A 19,805-nucleotide genomic window follows, 5' to 3' on the forward strand; every position below is an offset into this window, starting at 1 on the left:
ACAGGGAAAGGTGCTGGTAGTGGAGTGGCAGCTGATGATCTCCCTTTGGGGGGCTCACATATGACAGAGGAATGTAAGAGCAACCGTACTGGCTTAGAGCAATGTTGGCCAAAAGCCGATAGCTGAACTAACGTGTCAAGACTAGAGAAAGTACGTATAGCACTACCTCTGACTATACCTTCAGCTCTGTTTACAACTCAGGGACTTCCTGAACCAGGCGCCATTTATGTCCATGTGAATTTTATTATCTACCAGTTTTTCCAGCTGCTTTCCAAATGTTAACTGCAGTCACTGCAGACCTTGTGGTAAGGAGTTCCCCTGTTCAATTGTGTGTTTGAAGAGAAGTGCCTCCTTTGGGTTTTTTTTGTTTGTTTTGTTGGTTTTGTTTTTTTTTTTCCTGCTATCTACCAGCTTAATTTGGTGTTCAAGATTCTTGGTTCAGGTAAGACAGGTCACAGTCAGTGTGTTTTTACCATCTTCACATCACTTACTGGTCTACCTATCAGATTTCTCATTTCTAGGCTAAAGATGACTTAGTCATCCCTTATATGTAAGCTTTTCCATACAACCTTTTTGTCTCTCTCTGAGCCCTTTCCAGTTCTGCTATGTCCCCTCCTGAGATGGGCAAGCCAGAGCAGCAGACAATCTCCAACATGGGAACAAAATGTGAATTTCTACAATAGACTGCAGATAGTCCATAGTTTCTGCTTGGTTCATCTCCTAGGAAGCACTAACATTTTAAACTACTGCAGGCTTTGAAACTACTTTTCATTCTCTGAAAGAAAACTTTGAGAAGGAGCATACACTAATGGATCAACTTTGGAAGATAAGAACCATGTGTAAACATTTGATGCAATGTGTTTGTTCACTGACTTTTGTCTTGAGTCCTGCTGTAAGGATCACTTGGCCACAGCTGATAGCTGATGTCATGAGCAGCTTGCAAATGAAGGCGATGTGGTGATCTAGAAAGGTTAACAGGTACAAAAGTAGATTAAAAAATTGTGTATTTCCTAGAGGGAATCTCAGATACTGTGGCCAGAAAGGACAGGGTCTTTAGACAATGCCAACGCATTCCATGACCTTGGCATTAGAGCTCCCCTTCCTGTTTTAGCCCCATAAGACCAAAACCAGATAATCACTCAGTAGAAAGCACAAGCCTGCTGCTTTAATACTTTTTTTTTGTATTACCATTGGAACCCTTATTTTTCAGCCATCCCGTGATCCCAGACAATTCAAGGACTTTTATCTCTCTGTGCTTTCTGAACGAGCTTTTTCATTCCTGGTCTTTCAAAGAGGGACCAGGTGCAGTGCTGCTATCCACCTGAGCCACAGGGACACTGTCCAAAGGTGTTAATCCAAAAAGATGTGGTAGAGCATCAGAAATGAACCTTCAGAGGCCAGGCTCCCTCACCTGCAAGCTGGAGTTTTAGTTTTCTTGGAAAGATTGATCAGTGTAAGTGCAGGTCAAAAGAGGCTTTGGTGCTGGTATTTAAATGTTAATCAGCCACATCTGATTAGGAGTTTAGAGGGACTGATCATGTGTGTATGTCAGTGTGTTTGTGTGGAGCAGGTGGACAGTAAAATCTGGCCATGTCAGGTCAGGCAGCAAGGTAGGCAGTCTTGCTGCTGCACAGTAGAATTTCAGTGCTGCAGCAAAGCAAAATGGTGCTTTCTAGACTTACACAGAACAGAGACAGCAGAGCCCTGTGGGACAGCTGAGAAACAATGCCTACCTGTGTGTTTGGTGTGTTTGAGCTCTGTGGTTATCACTGACTACCTCCATGGCTGGTAGCAGGAGGGTCAAAGTTAGGACAGGGGCATATGCCTTGAAGCACATGCCAGCATGCGGTGAGTCTGCTGCAGTCACCCCAACTTGCACTGCTAGCCTCCACCTATCACAGGAGCCTTGGATGACATCAAGTGTCTGACCTTTAAAAGAAAGAGAGTAGGATGCTTCCCTGCAGGCCCCCAGTATCATGGACTGCAAGGGGACACAATGCATGGCCAGCTCAGGTCCATGCTGCTTAGCAGCAAAATGTGAACAGGTCCTAGGCTGTGTGGGAGTGCTTTTGGGAGTGCCTCAGAGACTCAGAGAGTTAGCTAAGTATAGATGTGGCCAGTGCTTTCTGTCCCAGTACTGGGCGTGTAGTACCTGGAGCAGCTCTTTAAGACTTTGTTTCTCTTAACTGAGATACAACCTGTATAGCCAGGAACTTGATAAAAGCCAATCCAGATGTAAAATATCTATAAGAGATTTGGAAACCAGGACTACAAAAGGTTATTTTCCTGGCTGTCATATTCCCTACTACTCCCTGAGAGGTGATGCCTGACTATTCTCCACTGTGTTTTGAAGCTGCTGAGTAAACGGGGCTGTGTGCCACGCAGCCACTCACTCACTACCCATTCCCTTGCAATGGGATGGGGACAAGAATCAGAGAAAAGTAAAACTCGTGGGCTGAGATAAGAGCATTTTAATAATTGAAACAAAGTAAAACATAAAACTTCTACTAATGATAATAATAATAGTAGTAGTGAAAGGGAGAGAGAGGGGGGAATAAAACCCAAAAGAAACAAGTGAAGCACAATGCAGTTCCTCACCACCTGCTGACCAATGCCCAGGCTATCCCTGACCAGCCATCAGTCCCTCCTGGCCAACTCCCCTCAGTTTATATTCTGAGCATGATATTGTGTGGTGAGGAATATCCCTTTGGCCAGTGTGGATCATTTGTCTCAGCAATGCTCCCTCACAGACTCCAGAATCACAGAATCAGTTAGGTTGGAAAAGACGTTTGAAATTGTGGAGTCCAACATATGATCAAACACCACCATGGCAACTAGACCCAGGCATTGAGAACCACATCCAGTCTTTCCTAAATACCTCCAGGGATGGTGACTCCACCACTCTGGGCAGCCTATTCCAACATCTAACCACCCTTTCTGTGAAGAAATTTTTCCTAATGTCCAACCTAAACCTTCCCTGGCACAACCTGTGTTCTCTCATCCTGTCACTGATTGCCTGAGAGAAGAGGCCAACACCCACCAGGCTACAGCCTTCTTTCAGGGAGTTGTAGAGAGTGATAAAGTCCCCCTGATCCTCCTCTTCTTTAGGCTAAACACCCTCTGCTCCCTCAACTACTCCCTGTAGGAAACACACTCAAGACCCTTCACCAGCTCCGTTGCCCTTCTCTGGACTTACTCCAGCACCTCGATGTCCTTCCTGTTGTGAGGGGCCCAGAACAGGACATAGGATTCAAGGTGTGGCCTCACCAGTGCCAAGTACAGGGGGACAATCCATGACCTTGGTAGTCCTGCTGGCCACACTGTTTTGGACACAGGCCAGGATGCCATTGGCCTTCTTGGCCACCTGGGTATATGATGGATCACGTTCAGCAGCTGTTTATCAGCACCACCTGGTCCTTCTCCACCCATTGGTTTTCCACCCATTCTGCCCCAAGCCCATAGTGCTCCATGGGGCTGTTGTGGCCAAAAAGTCAGGACCCACCCCTTGATCTTGTTGAACCTTGTGCTTTTGCTCTTGTCCCAACAATTCAGCCTGTGCATATCCCTCTGCAGAGCCTTGCTACCCTGCAGATCAACAAATCATCAGATCAACACTCACATCCAACTTGGTGTTGGTGTTGCCCCTGAATTTACTAAGAGGAGACTCAATCCCTTCATCCAGATCATCAATAAAGATACTGAATAGGGCCCAGCACTGATCCCTGGGGAACACTACTAGTGATCAGATGGCTGACTGGATGCAGCACCATTTCCCACTACTCTCTGGGCCTGGCCATCCTACCTGTTTTTAATTCAGTAAAGAGTGCACCTGTCCAAGCCATGGTGCCAACTTTTCCAGGAGAGTGCTGTGGGAGACAGTGTCAAAGGTACTGTGGGAGATGGTGTTCAGCTTTGCTGAAATCCAGGTAGACAACACCCACAGCTTTTCACTTATTAACCAGGTGGATCACTCTTGTATCTGCTGGGTTCCCCAGACGAGGAAGGAAGGAATGATGCATCTGGCTCCATGTTCTTAGAAGGCCAATTTATTACTTTATTATACTATTTTATATTTAGAATACTATACTAAACTATACTAAATAACACAGAAAAGATACTTTCAAAATACTAGAAAGAATAATAATGAAAACTCATGACTCCTTCCTGAGCCCCAACACAGCTTGGCTGCGATTGGCCATTAAGTCAAAACAATTCTCATGAAACCAATGAAGCAACCACCTGTTGGTAAACAATGTCCAAAAACATTGCAAAGCAGCAAAACACAGGAGAAGCAAATGAGATAATAATGTTTTCCTTTTTCTCTGAGGCTTCTCAGCTTCCCAAGAGAAGAATACTGGGTAAGGGGAATTTTCCAGAAAATATGACTGCTACAGATCACCTGATCATGAAAAGAGATCAGGTTGGTCAAGCAGGACCTGCCTGCTAAGCCCATGGTGGCTGGAGCTTATCCTTTGGTTTTCCTGTACGTGCTCTGTGATCACACTTCTTGTGCATCTGCTCACTGGCAGAACATGAGAAACTGAAAAGTCCTTGACTTAACGGTAAGCCCTGCTTAGCAACAACTGAAACACCCATGTGTTATTAACATTATTCTCATACCTAATCCAAGTCACAACACTGTACCAGCTACTAGGAAGAAAATTAACTCCGTGCCAGGTAAAACCAGGACAGGCTGAAGATCCATCTACTAAGTGTGCTCACTATTAAGCTGGAGAGAAGGGGCAGATATTGTAGTTCCCAAATAGCTCTGCTGTCGCAATATGACACTCTGCTGATCAATGCCAGAGTGAAAGCTGAAGCAAAACCAGATGAATCAAAGCAGCATTTTAGGAGGTAGAAATCTGAGGAAGTAGGTACATGATAGTTTGAACAAAGTGGTATAAAGAAGACAGACAGCCAGGAGAGGCAGAGGAGAAGGCAGAGTATAAATCCAGGGCCTCAGAGAGGACTGTCGATTTGAAGAAAAATTCTGGAGTATATAAAAAAGAGGCCTTTTACTGGGACTTCCAGTGACATCTGGAACAATGAATGTCTGAACCAAACAGAGATAAAAATCTCTAGAAAGAAAAGTATGCATCCTTCCCTTTACAGAGATGTAAAAGCCCTCTTGGAAACTTGTGTTGAACTGTTGTTCTCCTGTAACAGAACAGAAAAATTATCACTGGGAAAGGGCAAGGCTCTATTTCAGGATTATATTTCCCAAAGAAAAGAAGAGTGAATTATAACTGTGGATGTAATTTTACTGCCTTATGCAAGAAGTCAGACATATGCTCATGATTATTTTAGTTGTAAAAGGATGGCTTCCTTTCTCGTGTTGAGGAGAAAGGAAATTCCTCTTTCTCCTGATTGTTTGCAAGTCTGTATCTATGTCAGTAAAGGTTCTTAGTACTTCCAAAACCTAGATTATACATGCTGTTTTGGGCAGCTGGCTTGGCCACCAGGTTCCCTAAAAGTTGGAGGTACAACTCTGATTGAAGGGGACACTTATGCTCCCAGGGAGCCTCTTCTAGGAACTTAAACTGCCACTACAAAAGGCTACATCTTAGATCGGGCTTCTCCTGGAGACCAACCTTAAGCTGGCAACTGTCAGAGCACAGTATAGGGATCAAATCTGAAGGAAAACATCTTTCTAGTTATGGAAAACCACCACACCTTTATTTGTCAGATTCTTAAGATAATTCTAGCTGTCTGCTGTAGAAGTGTGCGCTGGATATGTGCAGTATCAATGCATATAGAGAATTTGCTGCTGACAGCTCAAGTCAAACCATCTTTCCTGTCTTTGATAATACCTGTAAGCACCTCTGGATACTATCATGATTGGTATTTTATGTGTATCCAACAAAGAAGGAAAACAAATTGCAAGATAATAAGGGTGAATAATACCTTCTTGATTACTTTCAAAATAATGTGCAGTTTGTCCCATGGGATATTTCCATGGATATCAGGACCCAGAAGCCTCTGAGATTTCCTGAGCTTTTTTTCAGTCTGTAGCCTTGTTTTGAGCCACAAAGGTGGCCAAGTTCAATTATTATCACTGAATGTCCCTAAAGTGTACAGGCTCACTTGAAACTGAAACTCACAGAGAGACTTAGAGATGCAAAACTTTGCAGAACTAACAGGTGCAACATGCCTGCTCATCCTTTTCACTGAACTGGAGAATGGTTTTGACTCTCAAATACAGTGCTGGACCATGTTTCTCCATTCCTTTCTAATATTCTGTGTCTACTTGTAATGTAGCCTTGGGAAAGATGCTGATTATGCCTTTAGTTTCCTAAAACATAAATTAAAATAATGGTTAGCCACATTGTGGTGAGGTCCTGACTCTTCATCCATTAATGTTTTTAAAGTACTTTGGGATCCTGCATAGAAAGCATTAGAGGACACCACTGTGGTGGTTTATATGCAGGTGAAAGAGCCTGTGTTACCAAGGTGGAAGGTGTAGGTGGAATAAGGCCAGATGCAGATGAAATGACTCAGACCTTTAGAATTGAAAAGTCATTTGTCTACCTGAGGATCTGATGTCAACTGATAAATGCTTCTCCTGAGTCCTTATAAAGACCATCTCTCTGATAAAGAGAAGATTCATCAGCTGGCCCTAAAATGGGGCTCCCACTAGGATGGAGCACTCAGAAGCCCAGGGTGTCATCAAGACATCAGTGTGTCACAGGCAGGTGGGTGGATTTCATGAGTCTGTGCTGAGTTACAGGCATGCTACCTATCCCAGTGTTTGAATCCTGCACCTCCAAAGAGCAGATGTAAGCAATGCAGGGATCTAACACAGAGCAGCCTGGGTGACTTCAGAGTGGTTGTGTGCTTCTGATGGGAAATGGTAGTATCAGGGCAGAGCAGGTGTGAGTCATCTCCCAGGAGAGAGATGCAGGAAAAGGGAGATGGGGAGGGGAGGACAAAAGCAAGAGAAAGAGATTAGCTCATACAGATATATTCCCCTTGCCTGGCTGCCCCACCCCTTGTGCACCCCCCTCTCCCCCCACAGCACGCATACATGAGAATGGAGAGACTTGTCTGGTGCGGCTCGACTCCAAAGCCCTGTCTGACAGATCATTTGCTCCTTTGACAGATCATTTGCCTTGCCCATCTCTGCCCCAAATTCAAGATCATTTAATATGTGGCTAGATAAAACTTGAGCAGTTCTTCAATAAGCATTTACTTTCTGCTGTGTATTAGTTCAGGTCAATACCTCCCGTGGCACTGACTCAAATAAAAGCGAGATGGGGATCTAGGCAGCATTGGCTGCAGAGTGATTGCTGCATTTCTTGTATGATCAGCTTTCACCACAGCCCCAGTGTGTGCCAAGAGCCGGGCTCTAATGACTTAAATATGCAAGGCCATGATCAGGGCAGGAGGTGCCTCGAGTTTATTAGCTAGGTGTGACAGATGAGCAGTGCAGGAGGTGAATGGGTAGGAGGGAGAGTCTGTGTGTTATCAAGACAGGGGAAAGGACACCCCAGTGCAAAACGACTGATGTTGCAAATGTTTCTCACCACCATTAAGCCCACAAAGAGCTGGATGTGCTCTCTCTAACAGGAAACACAGCTTGCAAATGAAAGCACAGTCCCACTCACCAGCCCTACAAGTCCTTCTGAGGCTGTAGCACAAATAATTATGGCAATGGAGAAAATCATCTGTCCAGAAAAGGAATGGCACTCAAAATATTTGTTAGATTAAAAGCTAAAACAGCAAAAGAGTTCCTTTTGAGGAACAGATTATTAACAGATTGATAACAAACAAGACCGTCACAGATCCCCATGGATTCCCTGCTTTACCAAATGACCTCACCCCTGAGCAGTGTGCCAGATTCTGCCAGATTGTTACCAAATACAGAATCAGTGATCTTAAACTGCATTCAGAGATGACAAAAGTGTACCCAGAGTAAGAATGGGGAAAAGAAGTAGGGCGGCACTTTCTCATTCAAGTCCCAAAAGGCCAGGGAAGGTAGATGAGTATTTCTTTTAATTATGAGGAGAAACACAAAATGTTTTGTTAAAGACAATAATGGAAAAGTGCCTAGTAGTAAAGAAAGAGGCACTACAGAGTAAGCAGTGTATGAATGAATACATAGAAGAGGTCAAACTCTAAACACACTGGAAAGCCTTAATCAGAGAAGATGCTTGTGTTAATGTACATACCCATAACTAATGCCAAAGGCTTTTCTTGTCCTGTATCTTGACAACATTTTTCTCATCTGTAACACAAGTGGAAGATTTTATGTTTAAGTGCACATTGTGTGTATATATGGCAGGGAGTAAGAATTAATAAATCAAATGAGAAGCTGGGGAAATCTGACCATTCTCCACGATCCTGAGAGAGCCCCATTTTTTCTGCAAGCATTGAATGCATTCCTTTCACACCATCTGAAATAACAGGGTGAAGCAATTAAGACAAAAATAAAGAGAATCAAGCCACTGAGAAAATCTTGTAATGCTAAAGGTTTAGTGTTCCATAACTGACCAGGATGACTCATCTGTAAGCACTCTGAAATCCTCCTGCATGTTGACACAACTCCATTGTCCTGCTGTTCCCTGTCAGTGTTCCAGTTGTCACAGAAAATGAAAGGACAACAGTTATTGTTATGTTGCAGCTGTGAATTGTGACTGATTCATAATTTCCCTTTTGGGGAGGAACACAAGCTTGAATGTTCTCAGGTATTTGCAACACACACATGCAATTCTCACATATCTGAAGATGGTAAATATTAGACCCCACTTACTGCTAATAAACCATCATTAGTGAATGGCTGATATAAGCTGTTATAGAGGTGGCATGAATGTTTCAAGGTGTAAGTGAGGTGAGGTTTTTAGGTGGGAAAGTCTCCTTCATTAGATGAGTTGACATGTTTGAAGGGAAAAAAACCCAAAGAAGAAAAAACTTTGGGAATCCAAGACTTTCTCCAAGCTGAATGCTTTCTAGCAGAACCTGAAAAGACAGCTTTGTCACCAAATTAAAATTCTGTTTTAATAACAAGTTTGCATTTTTTGTACCAAAAAAAAAAACCCAGACAAAAAACAACCCAACAAAATCTTGTGTTGTTTTTCATGTCAGGAAGCCCTAGTATTTCAAAATAAATGTGACACCTGTGTGTCTGTCTTTCAACTGATATATTTTGTGGAGAAAACAGTCCTTTCTAACATTGGAGAGCATGCGTGCTCTCTCATTTATATAAACACATCTTTTATTAGCTGTCAGTACAGGACCAATTCATCATGTAAGACATAAGCAGCTGATAAGTAAACTAGTTGGATCCTTCACTGGCATAACTCAGCAGACCCACCTAAGTTTGGTGGCTCTCCATTAGTTTACATCATCCAGAGGTCTAACCTGGATGTGGGTAGAAACACAGGCCAAATTCTAACCAATTCTCAATTTTGTTTTCCCCAGCTGTAGCTGACAAACAGCAGAAAATGAGGGGGAGTGAGCCCATGCACAGAGGCAATGCATGTGAGACTGTGTACATTAACAATCTCTTTTATTAAGCCACTAATAAACATGGCTTCAAATGAAAGACAGGCACCTGGGCTGAAAGACAGACGACCATAGATGCTGCTCCTCTGACTTCCTCTCTCACTGCTCGTCTATGTTTGCTCGGGTGGCAGCCACATGGTTGCCTTTCAATAATTCAGGATGTGGTTTGCTCGCATGGCCAGTCCTGCTTGTCTCATTTTTTTCACCTGATCACAAGTTCATCTCTCTGTAAATGAATAAAGGCTTGTAAGGAGTTGCAATCTCTTATTAGACAGGCTGATACTGCAGGCAGGAGAAGGGAGGACAATAAGAAGAGTGTGCATGCCTGAAAGCTTTCTAATTTTCTTAATTTTATCAACTATTCTAAAAAATTTATTACTTTCCCCAACAGCTTGTCTTGCTGATTTCCTTAGATTGTTGTGACCATCTTTTCTGTTACTTCAATGACCCTATGTTAAAATTTATGTGGACCAAGAGCTGCATTCATTCTAAGTGCACACCTCCACTGACACCCATTTAAATAACTTGTCTTGCATACCACATTTCATAAGGATAAGGGAGCAAACAAGATTAATTAACATTTGAGTAAAGGCAATTTAAATACTTGCTTGTCACTTCAGGGTTTGAACCATCGATTTATACATGAAGATGCAGGTGCTAGAATTGTTAAAAAGTAAAGATCAGTACCAAAAATAAACTGAACAGTAAAATAACTCAGTCTGAGTCTCAAGCACGTTTTCCTAGTGTAATATGCAATGCACCACTAATGGCCACTGTTCTTTGCAGTTTGAAGTAGGAGAGCGTGTACTAGGAAGCTCAAGAGTTGCATCACTCTTCATCTGTTTTTGCTTGAAAATTATTATTCTTTTCTTCTTCATATGCCACTCTTTAAATGTAAGTTTCAATGATTTCACAATCAGCAAAGTCAAGGTATTATCTTTGCTAATGTGGTTGTGAATACAATGCATATAGAGGCTTCTGAAGAATGATCTGAAGTCACACACAGAGATAGGTACAAGCTACTACAGATCTTCTGGGTAGTATGACCCCCTTTGGGGATTGTAGATTGCTGTGTGGAAGAGACTGAAAAGAGCCAAAACAAATATTAAGGATGTTGTAAATGTCACAGTCACCTGTATTTAACAAGACTAAGGTCTCCTTCTCCTGTCTCTCACCTCCATCTTTTCTTCTCCTTTTCTCCTTACCTGGTCCAAGTGCTGTGCAGAAGGAAGTGTTCCTGTTTCCACCTCTGACCACCTCTTTCTCAGTCCTATGCACAGACTATGACTGTCTCCACAGAGATCAGTCCTCAGAGTTTAAGCTAATAATGTATTTTGAAATAACAAGGTGTGAGTTCATTTCACGTGCTTTTAGGGTACAATTGCTTTGTGTTTCCAAGTTTTTATCTGCAAACAGGAAGAACAGATGCTTTTTCAAAAAATTTTTTTTTAGAGAAAGCTGAGGGTCTCCTGTCTCAGTAGTTTAAGCAGTGTGAGGCAGCAGAGACAGTTCTGATTGCTGTGGTCTTGGCTCCCACTCCTTGCTTTACTCATTACACTGATGTTCAGCAGAAGTTAAGATGCCAGTAACAATTTACCTGTCTCTCCCATTAGTAACTCCAAGACATCTCTTGGGTTGTTCTATAGGTCTGTTAAGATTTATTCTTTTGTACCAATCCCATCTCTTATTATGTATGAATATTTATACATATATTTAATCTGTTTTGCTCTCCTGTCGTGCCTTGGGTTATATTTTTTTGCTTGGTGCTTTCAATTTTGATTGAGGTGGTGACTAGATGGGCCTCATCTTGGTTCAAAGAACAATTCATAATTTGCTCATGTCTGGGGAATGAACGCCTCTTTATGATATGTTGGGAGACAGGGATAAACATCCCTCCAGGCTGATTGATAGTCATATTAAAGATTGCAGTAGGTGAAATAATCCCCTGTAGCTTCATACGTGTAAGTTCCCTTTCTCTTTTCCCTTCAGACTGGCTTTGGGGCATGCTTGGGACAAGGCTAATGCTCTGTCCAATCTTAGAGCATAATTTAATTAGCCTTTATTGAAAGCCATTAGCATTGATCAATGGTGCATACTATTTTTTTTTACCAAGAAAGATGACCAAGGTGTTTATCCACTAAAATCTTACAAATGCAAGTTGATATTTTTTTTTTCTGTTCTTACTGTTGTTTCATAATAAGTTTAATCAATACATAAAGATTTTGAGCTTTTAGTTGATATCTGCAACATGCAGGAGGAGGAAGAAACAGGGGTGGTAGCTTGATTTCCCGGCTATGTATTCCTTCATTGAGGTTTGCATTTTGCTTTCATATTGATCTTCTCTTAAGGGGCTTTTTTGCACATTTTCCCGCCCTGTGGTCCATTGCCAGTTGCATCCTTGGCACTGTCAATGCATTCAGCCTTGTCCTTTTCTTCCTTATGGCCCTCTTACCCTCTCCCACACCACCCTGGCTACAGGAGACAACCTTCTGGACTCTCTCCCTCTCATTCCATAAATCCATTCTTGCTCATTTTTTCCAGAGAGCTCTCAGGGACATTTCTCATCCAGTCCCCTCCCTGACTGAATGTCCTTTCTAAATTAATAATTAGAGAGCAAACAAAATGTGTACATAGCCTGCAATGAGTTCAGCTATTGTAGGCTGCTGATGCAAAGCATGTGAAAATCAATGTGGACCCCTCCCTTCTTGATCAAGGTTTGATAGTACATTCCTGATCCCTCCTATAAAATGAACTTTTTTTTTCTTGTAATGCGCTGCTGCAATCTGTATAATAAATTAGATTATAATCCCCTCATGGGGAAGGACCTGTCTTTACAATGTGCCTGTGCATTGTTGATCTCACTGTGCATACGCGCCTCATCTCCCGCTTTATATCCAGCGCACCAGGATAGCAGAATGAAACGAGAATAGAAGTGGACAATATTTTTCTAATTATTAGCATTCAAATAAGTCACTTTAATTAAAGAAATTATATAACCTGTAAAAAAAGGAAGCTTCTCTGTCAGACCGCAGTCTTGTAATGGCTTTGTGTTTGTGCAATTAGAACCAAATCTTGAAGCCACTGAAACCAACAGTGGCCCTTAATGGGATTAAACCTTCATTTGTGGGGTGATGGGCTAGATGATCTAAGAGGCCTTTTGCATCTTGCGCTTCTCTAATCTCTCTCAGGGTGAACGACATATAATGAAGACAGCTTGTTTTGAATAAACTGCATCAAGTGTCCACATGTATCTCCTAATGCAGGTTAAAAAACCCCCACCCCTGTGTCTCTACTGGTGTGCGTGCCCCTCATACAGAGCTGGTCTCTCCAGTGCTGCAGCCAGTGTACAAGCTCAGCTCGCCCATACCCTGCAGGTTTCTCCGGGGTATGCATCTCTGTACTTCCCGAGACCCTCTGGGAAAACTCCCCAGCCAGCGCTAATCAAATTGCACCACTGTCAAGACTTCCTGCAAAGCTTCGAGGAAACATTTCTGAATATTAGACGTACAGAAGAGGAGAGTAGAGGTTGGGGGAGGGGGCAGGACAGTTTTAGAGCTTAAGTGGATTACATAGCTGCATAACCCAGTTATGGGTCCATGGACTCGAGTGAGCTGTTTTCTCCCCTCCTCTGGCTGTCTGCCTGTCAGATAGTTCCCCTGACAGGCAGGCTTTATTAACCTCCCCCAGCTGGCTCTCTCAGCATTTCTTATTTTCCAGTGCTTGCATCCCCTAGCAGCTCATCTTAGCCCTTCTTGTGTCTCTGAGCTCCCCGGGGTCCTTCCTTTAGCTGCACCAGCTGTCGGCGCCCGTTGAAGTCTCCTCACCAGCCCGCTCCACCGACATTTACCAAACCTGGTGGCAGGTCTCTGATGTCTGCCCACACAAACCCCAGGCAGCCAGCAATGGGTGTATGATTTGCCTCAGATCAGGAGACCTGTGTTTGAAAGGTAACCTGCTCCCTGACTGTTTTCTATTTTCAATCACTAAAAGGGCTATGTTAAAAATAAACAAACACCTGAGCACCAGTGCTGGCTGGTGTGAAGGAGCAGCAAGTGCCTGGTGCATCTGGATGCATTCATGTTTCCCCACTTTGCAGGAAAGTTAGGTGGCAATGAGTTAACCAGAGCCTGGTTGTTCAGCCCCAGCTCTGAAATGTACCTTCAGGACTGAGGTGTGAGCCTGACATCTGCTGGGGACAGAAAACACCAGACCATCCTTCCTCAGGGCTGCTTTGTCAGGAGAGGTGGTGGCAGGGAGGTTGCTGCCTGAGGGACTCTGAATGGGATCCATGCAGCCTGGAGAAAGCAACATAGCCAAAGGACAGGGTAAGCCAGCTACAACCCAATAGGAGGCAAGAGCTGAAATCCCAATTTATGTGGAAAGGCTCCAGTCCCCCTCTCTTACAGATGAAAGAGAGAAGCCAGCCAGCATGTGTATCCAGGGTTTAAAAATGTCTGCATGGGTATCCATGGCCTCGTGAGAGACAGAGCTCCATGTCTGACAGCAGGCTGAAATCTGCTTTCTGTCTTTCCTTTTGAGGCATTCACCACTGTCACTATGTTTTTTGCTTTGCTGACACAGCTAGTGGCTTGTCTGAGTCTTATTCAGCCCTCTGGGCTTTACAGCTAAAAATGCTGCAGGTAGACTCAAAAAATCCCTACTTGCTGTCCACCATCTGTGTGTCTCTGTTGCTCCTTTCTGTCCTCAGCCAGAACCTACTTCCCTTCCCTCCCTGCCACTATGATGCATCTGTATGAGACTTCTGTCCAGTCTTACAGGAAAGGATGGTTTCCATGGCTGACTGTAAAAAAGTCATGTATGAGTGGCTCAAGGCCATGAGGAGTAATGGAGAGTAGAAGCAAGTGCCACTTGTTCTGATTAAATACTGATCTGATGCCCTGAAACCGTGTTGCTGTATTGGCTCAGGCGAGGAGTGCCCCAAAGGAGGGTGCTTGGCTGCTGCTGGTGAGGCAGCATCCCTGGGCATTGCTTTGTCAGTGAGGAGCTTTGAGCAACCTGGCCTATGGAAGGTGCCCCTTCCCACAGCAGAGAAGCAGCGTTGCCCATAGCAACGTCCCTGCTCATGGCAGGGAGCTGGAACTACGTGATCTTTAAGGTCCTTACCAACCCAAGGCATTCTGTGATTCTGCCATGAGAGGCTGTGCTGCTTCTGGGTCTGGACACCACTCACCCAGTACCAGTAGAGGTACTTCAGGCTCTGGTCCTTTGGGTCTATTAAAAAGAGGGATCCTAAGCAGTGTGCAAACAATATGGTAGCTTGAAAGTTTGTTGATAGCAGGGCTACCAGCAGCATCTTTGGGCTCTCTGCCAACATCTAAATAACTGGAAGTGTTACTTTCCTCTAGAAGTAAACCTGGCCTTTGTGCTGCTTTGTCACAGCATTGTATTTTTTGCTGTCAGACATGAGCAGATAAAACGTATATTTGAAACCCTTGAGGAGAAGAAAGAAGCTGGCAGTTCTCATGGCTTTAGCACAGTTCTTATGACAGTATATGTTGCGCTTTTTTCCCACAAATATCATATTCTAGAAAAATGTGACTATTTGAGGATCTCAGAGGGTTTATTAATATTTTTTCAGTGTTTTTAGAGCTTCCGACATGGAGGAAAACAAAGAACTTGATGCCAGTTTAACCTAATGATCCAGAAACCATACTTCAAATAAGCTAACACATCTATTTTTAAACTCATGATTTAAGCCACTGTCATGATTTTGCAGCCTTGGGATGGGTAATAAAGCTTTTGTGTACTGATTTGAATGGTAAATCCTTCGAAAATCCTCCAGCTTGCCTGCCTTAGTCAATACTTAACAAGGACTCAGCCACGGCAGCAAAAATGTCCACTGATCAGTACATTTTTTTGACCCTCTCTTTCTCTTCCCTCATAGCAAAAAAATCTGACACCCAAGAGTCATGATTCATTGTAGTCCCAGGGTCCATTCTGAGAAACTGTTGTGCAGGGATCCTTGTACATGGGAATCCTGGAGCCAAAAACAGCTTCCCAGGAGTCTGAACAGAGGGCAAGGGCATCCCTGTGTCAGAGTTTTCCATAGGGCTAAGCAAGGACTGAAGAGAGAAGAGGGTCAGATCTACAGAGATGGCTTGGGCTCATGCTACAGTTATTCCACGTTCCTATAAAGTTGTTCTGGGATGAACAGGAGTTGAAGGTAAGGTGAGCTTCAAGGATGCAGAGAGGCCCAAGCCATGGCACAGAGCCTCTCTGCAGCCTCCTTCAGTCCTGGCATAGGCACATGAAATAAATTGCTTCTCTGGTGGCTGTGTCCATGGAGGAGGGGGAGAATGCCAGCTGGTCCCTGCAGTATTTCATTTCTTAGGAGCTGAGCAAAGCGTACACTTTTTGGGATGAAGCAGCTGAAAGCAGGAAAGACAAAGTGCCATGCCTACTGCCCCCAGACCCCTGTGCTGTTGCACAGGGATCCAGATATCAAACCTAGTGGGAGACAGCTGCACTGCTTGTTATGCCCCTAGATGCTGCACAGTGTTTCTCAGCTCATCAAAAGTATCTGGGAACAAGTGAAGGAGCAGCAGGCTCTGAGCAAGCCAGACCCATCTCGGTGCTATTTTGTGGCACTTGGCTTTCTGGCCAGTGGGTATGCTGTTAATCCTCTAATAAAAGAAAACAAACATGTGGGGGTATATATATGAAAAAACAGGTGACTCATAAGTGACAGTAGCCTCATTTTGTCATTAGAGGAGGATAATTTGCCACATACATGTATCAATATTGCAAATGTCTGCACAAAGCTACACTGCCCTGTCACACGCTTTGGGCTGCATGTGTGGCCACAGCCACCTGTAGCAGGGGAGCAGGAGAGAGGCCACATTCAGTTGCTGTTTGACCCTGATTTCTTATTTTTTGTCTGAAGAGTGGAAGAGGCCTGCTGCTTGGCCTTGAATCTCCCAGGAAGTGATTTGACACTTTGAGTAGAGCTTGGCCTTTTCTTTCTTGCATTAAAATGGAGGAAATTGATGTTTTATAGGCCTGTTACGTCAGCATGTGTGCACTGATTTGTAGAGAATGATGTGAATAGCTTTTTGTATTACTGCTGGACACAGAACTGTCAGGAAAAAGATTACCTTAAATGAAATCTCAGACAAAAAGTGAATGGTCTTGGATCAACTATATAGGTGTGTTCACCCTCAGGATTAATGATAACCCAGTAACTGTATTGGGTTTGTGTAACAAGGCTTTGGGGGAGTGGGGGAGGCTGCTGGAGTGGCTTCTGTAGGAAGATGGTAGAAGCCTCCTCTGTGTCCAGTGGAGCCAATGCCAGCCAGCACCAAGATGGACCCACCACCAGTCAAAGCTGAGCTCATCAATGATGGTGGTAAAACCTCTGGGATAACATCTTTAAGAGGGGGAAAACTGCTGTGCAACAGCAGCCAGGAAGGAAGAGTGAGAATATGTGAGAGAAACAACTCTGTGAAAGAGACACCAGGATGCGTAAAGGAAATGGGGGAGGGGGTGCTGTAGGTGCTGGAACGGAGACTCCCCTGCAGCCCATGGACATACCTGGTGGACCAGATATTCACCTGCAGCCCCTGGACGACCCCACAGTGGAGCAGGTGGATGCCCAAAGGAGGCTGTGACCTCGTGGGGAGCCCATGCTGGAGCGGGCTCCTGCCAGGACCTGAGGCCTCATGTAGAGAGGAGCCCAAGCTGAAGCAGGTTTGCTGGCAGGAATTGTGATGCCATGGGAACTCACTCTGGAGCAGCCTGTTCCTGAAGGATTGCACACTGTAGGCCAGGACCCACACTGGAGAAGTTCATGAAGAACTTCAGCCTGTGGGAGAGACTCCACACTCGGAGGATGAGGGTATGAGGAGTCCTCCCCATGAGGAGGAAGGAGCAGCAGAGACAACGTGTGATGAACCAGCTGCAAACCCCCTTCCTGTGCTCCTGCCCCACTGTGAGGAGGAAGGAGAAAAAATTGGGAGTGAACTTAAGGTGTTTTAAGGTTCTGTTTTATTACCCACCCCTACCCCGATTTGTTTGGTAGTAAATTAAATTCATTTTCCCCAAGGCAAGCCTGTTTTGCCTGTGACAGTAATTAGTGAGTGACCTCTCCTCATCCCTAACCCACAAGCCTTTTGGTGCATTTTTCTCCCCATGTCCAGTTGAGGAGGGGTGTGGCACAGCAGCTTTGGTGGGCAGCTGGTGTCCAGGCAAGGTCAACTCACCACACCGTTAAATAAAGAAGAAAAATCTTTCTTACCCTGAAAACGTCTTTCACCTCTGCCCTATTGAAGGAAAAGTGATTTGTGATGAAATAAAATTTTCTTAAGTGACTTAGGAGCCTCAGATCCATTTGTTAAATCTCCTGACCTATTTACTTAGAAAAATCTCATCATAAGGCTATATTTTTTCTTGGCTTTTTGCAGCAGAGATTTTAGTGGGGGCTTTTTTTAAAAACAGAACTAAAGCCAACTATCTGCACACATCTTGAACTCTTCAGCTCTACTGCCAGTAGTGTGCACACCATCTAATAATGACAAAATGAATGAATTAATGTGAAAAAGCTGGATGGGGAAGGATTGTAAACTCCTAATCCAAGCCTAGAGCTCTGCCAGGATGATTGCAGAAATAGAAGGGATGGCGCAGTTCCCTGCTCACTCCCTGGCACTGCTGCTGGGGGAAAAACCAGGGCATTACCTTTTCATTAGGACTTTACTCTACTTCTTCCCTTCTCCTAAAAGAAAAAGAAACACCAGTCACAAAAAAAAGTTTATGAAAAATCAGAAAATATGAAGAAGCAGGAGCTAAGCATCTCTTTGGAGACAGTAGAGCAAGGCAAGCTTTACACTGGTATTTCTTTCCAGAAGCAAGTTCCCATTTTTTCAGGGTAAAGAAATTGACAGCTCGGTCTGGCTCATAGCACTCAAGAAACAAGCAGACAAACGTTGTTGAAGACGGGAATCCCCTGGTGCCCTGGCTAGCCCCACCCCCACCTTGCTTCCTCCTGTATCTTGTTTTGAGGAAAGCAGGTGGCAGTCGTTCAAGGACCTTAAAGATCTGCTTCATTTCACAATGCCAACTGTGAGATCAACTGCTCCCTGCTCACCTATTTGCAAAGTCCCAAGTGGAAGAGGAGTCTTAGTTGCAGGAGAGTGTTTGCTACTCGTTCTTCCAACCAGTGCTCTGATCTACAGCAACTATGGCTTTGCCAGTGTTCTGTTAATTTAGTTACCCCAGTAGGAAAATATCTTAAAAGATAGCTCACTCAAATTGCAATAGCTGCAGGCAAGAGGGTTGCCAGCAGGGAGCTGCCTCACATCTGGGCTTGAAAGAGCTCAAAGGTAAAGGCAGGTTCAGTAGTGACAAACAGGGAGTAACAAGCACCTCACTCTGCCTCCTGTTTCCTGAACCATAATGTTTTCACAAAGAAAAAAGGAAAAAAAAAAGGTGCCTTTCTAGTGGAGCAGGTGTGTTTAGGCCTTTTAGGGGTCAGTGGTGTGCCAGAGCAACTGGCAGGGTGGTACACCAAAACTCAGAGAGGCAGGATGATGCAAGGAGGCGGAAGTGGAACAGTATTGCTGCTCTTTTCTGGCAGCAGAATAGAGATCATTGAATCAGCCAGAGCTGTGTAAGCCATGGAAAAATCTGACACCAGGGGTGCCAGGATCACAAAACCTGGTCCTGTAAGAAGCAGCATTCTATGTCCTGTGCTGTGCTTGTCCCCCTGGCTCAAAACAGAGTGAGAGATGACCAGGCACTGTCATAGTTGTTAGGGACCCACTGTCACATCTGGCTCTGACACATCTGGTTTCTGAAGGATGCAGGTTGGTCTTCAGCAGACCTTATCAATAGACATCTACCCTCAATGCAGGCCATAGGGATGTGGGAATGTGCAGGCATTCCTACCAGCCTCAGGGACCAGTTGGAGACCCCATACACCTGGGCAGCCTTTGTCACATAAAACTATGCCTTCTCTGCCTTATTGCTGTTCTATTCCAAAAAGAGTACATTTTACAAAAAGCACTCCCTAGTGTAAAGGTGTTGTGTGTAGAGGGTTTGGGTTTGTGTTTGTGAGGAGGGTAGAGCAGAGACAGTGCTGAGAAAGAAAGGCAGGGCAGGCAAACTCCAGGTACTGAAATGTGCTTAATGCTTTGCATGGACTAAGAAACGAGATTTTCATGTATTTTCTGTGAGAGCTGTGATGTCAGCATCTCTGATGGTTGCAGGGTGGTGAGAACCACTTTGGACATAGCAAGGAAGAGAACTGCTCACGAACATCTCGGGGATGCCTCCTTTCCTTATATGCGGGC

Source organism: Motacilla alba, chromosome 1, assembly GCF_015832195.1.
Source record: "Motacilla alba alba isolate MOTALB_02 chromosome 1, Motacilla_alba_V1.0_pri, whole genome shotgun sequence".
NCBI lineage: Eukaryota > Metazoa > Chordata > Aves > Passeriformes > Motacillidae > Motacilla > Motacilla alba.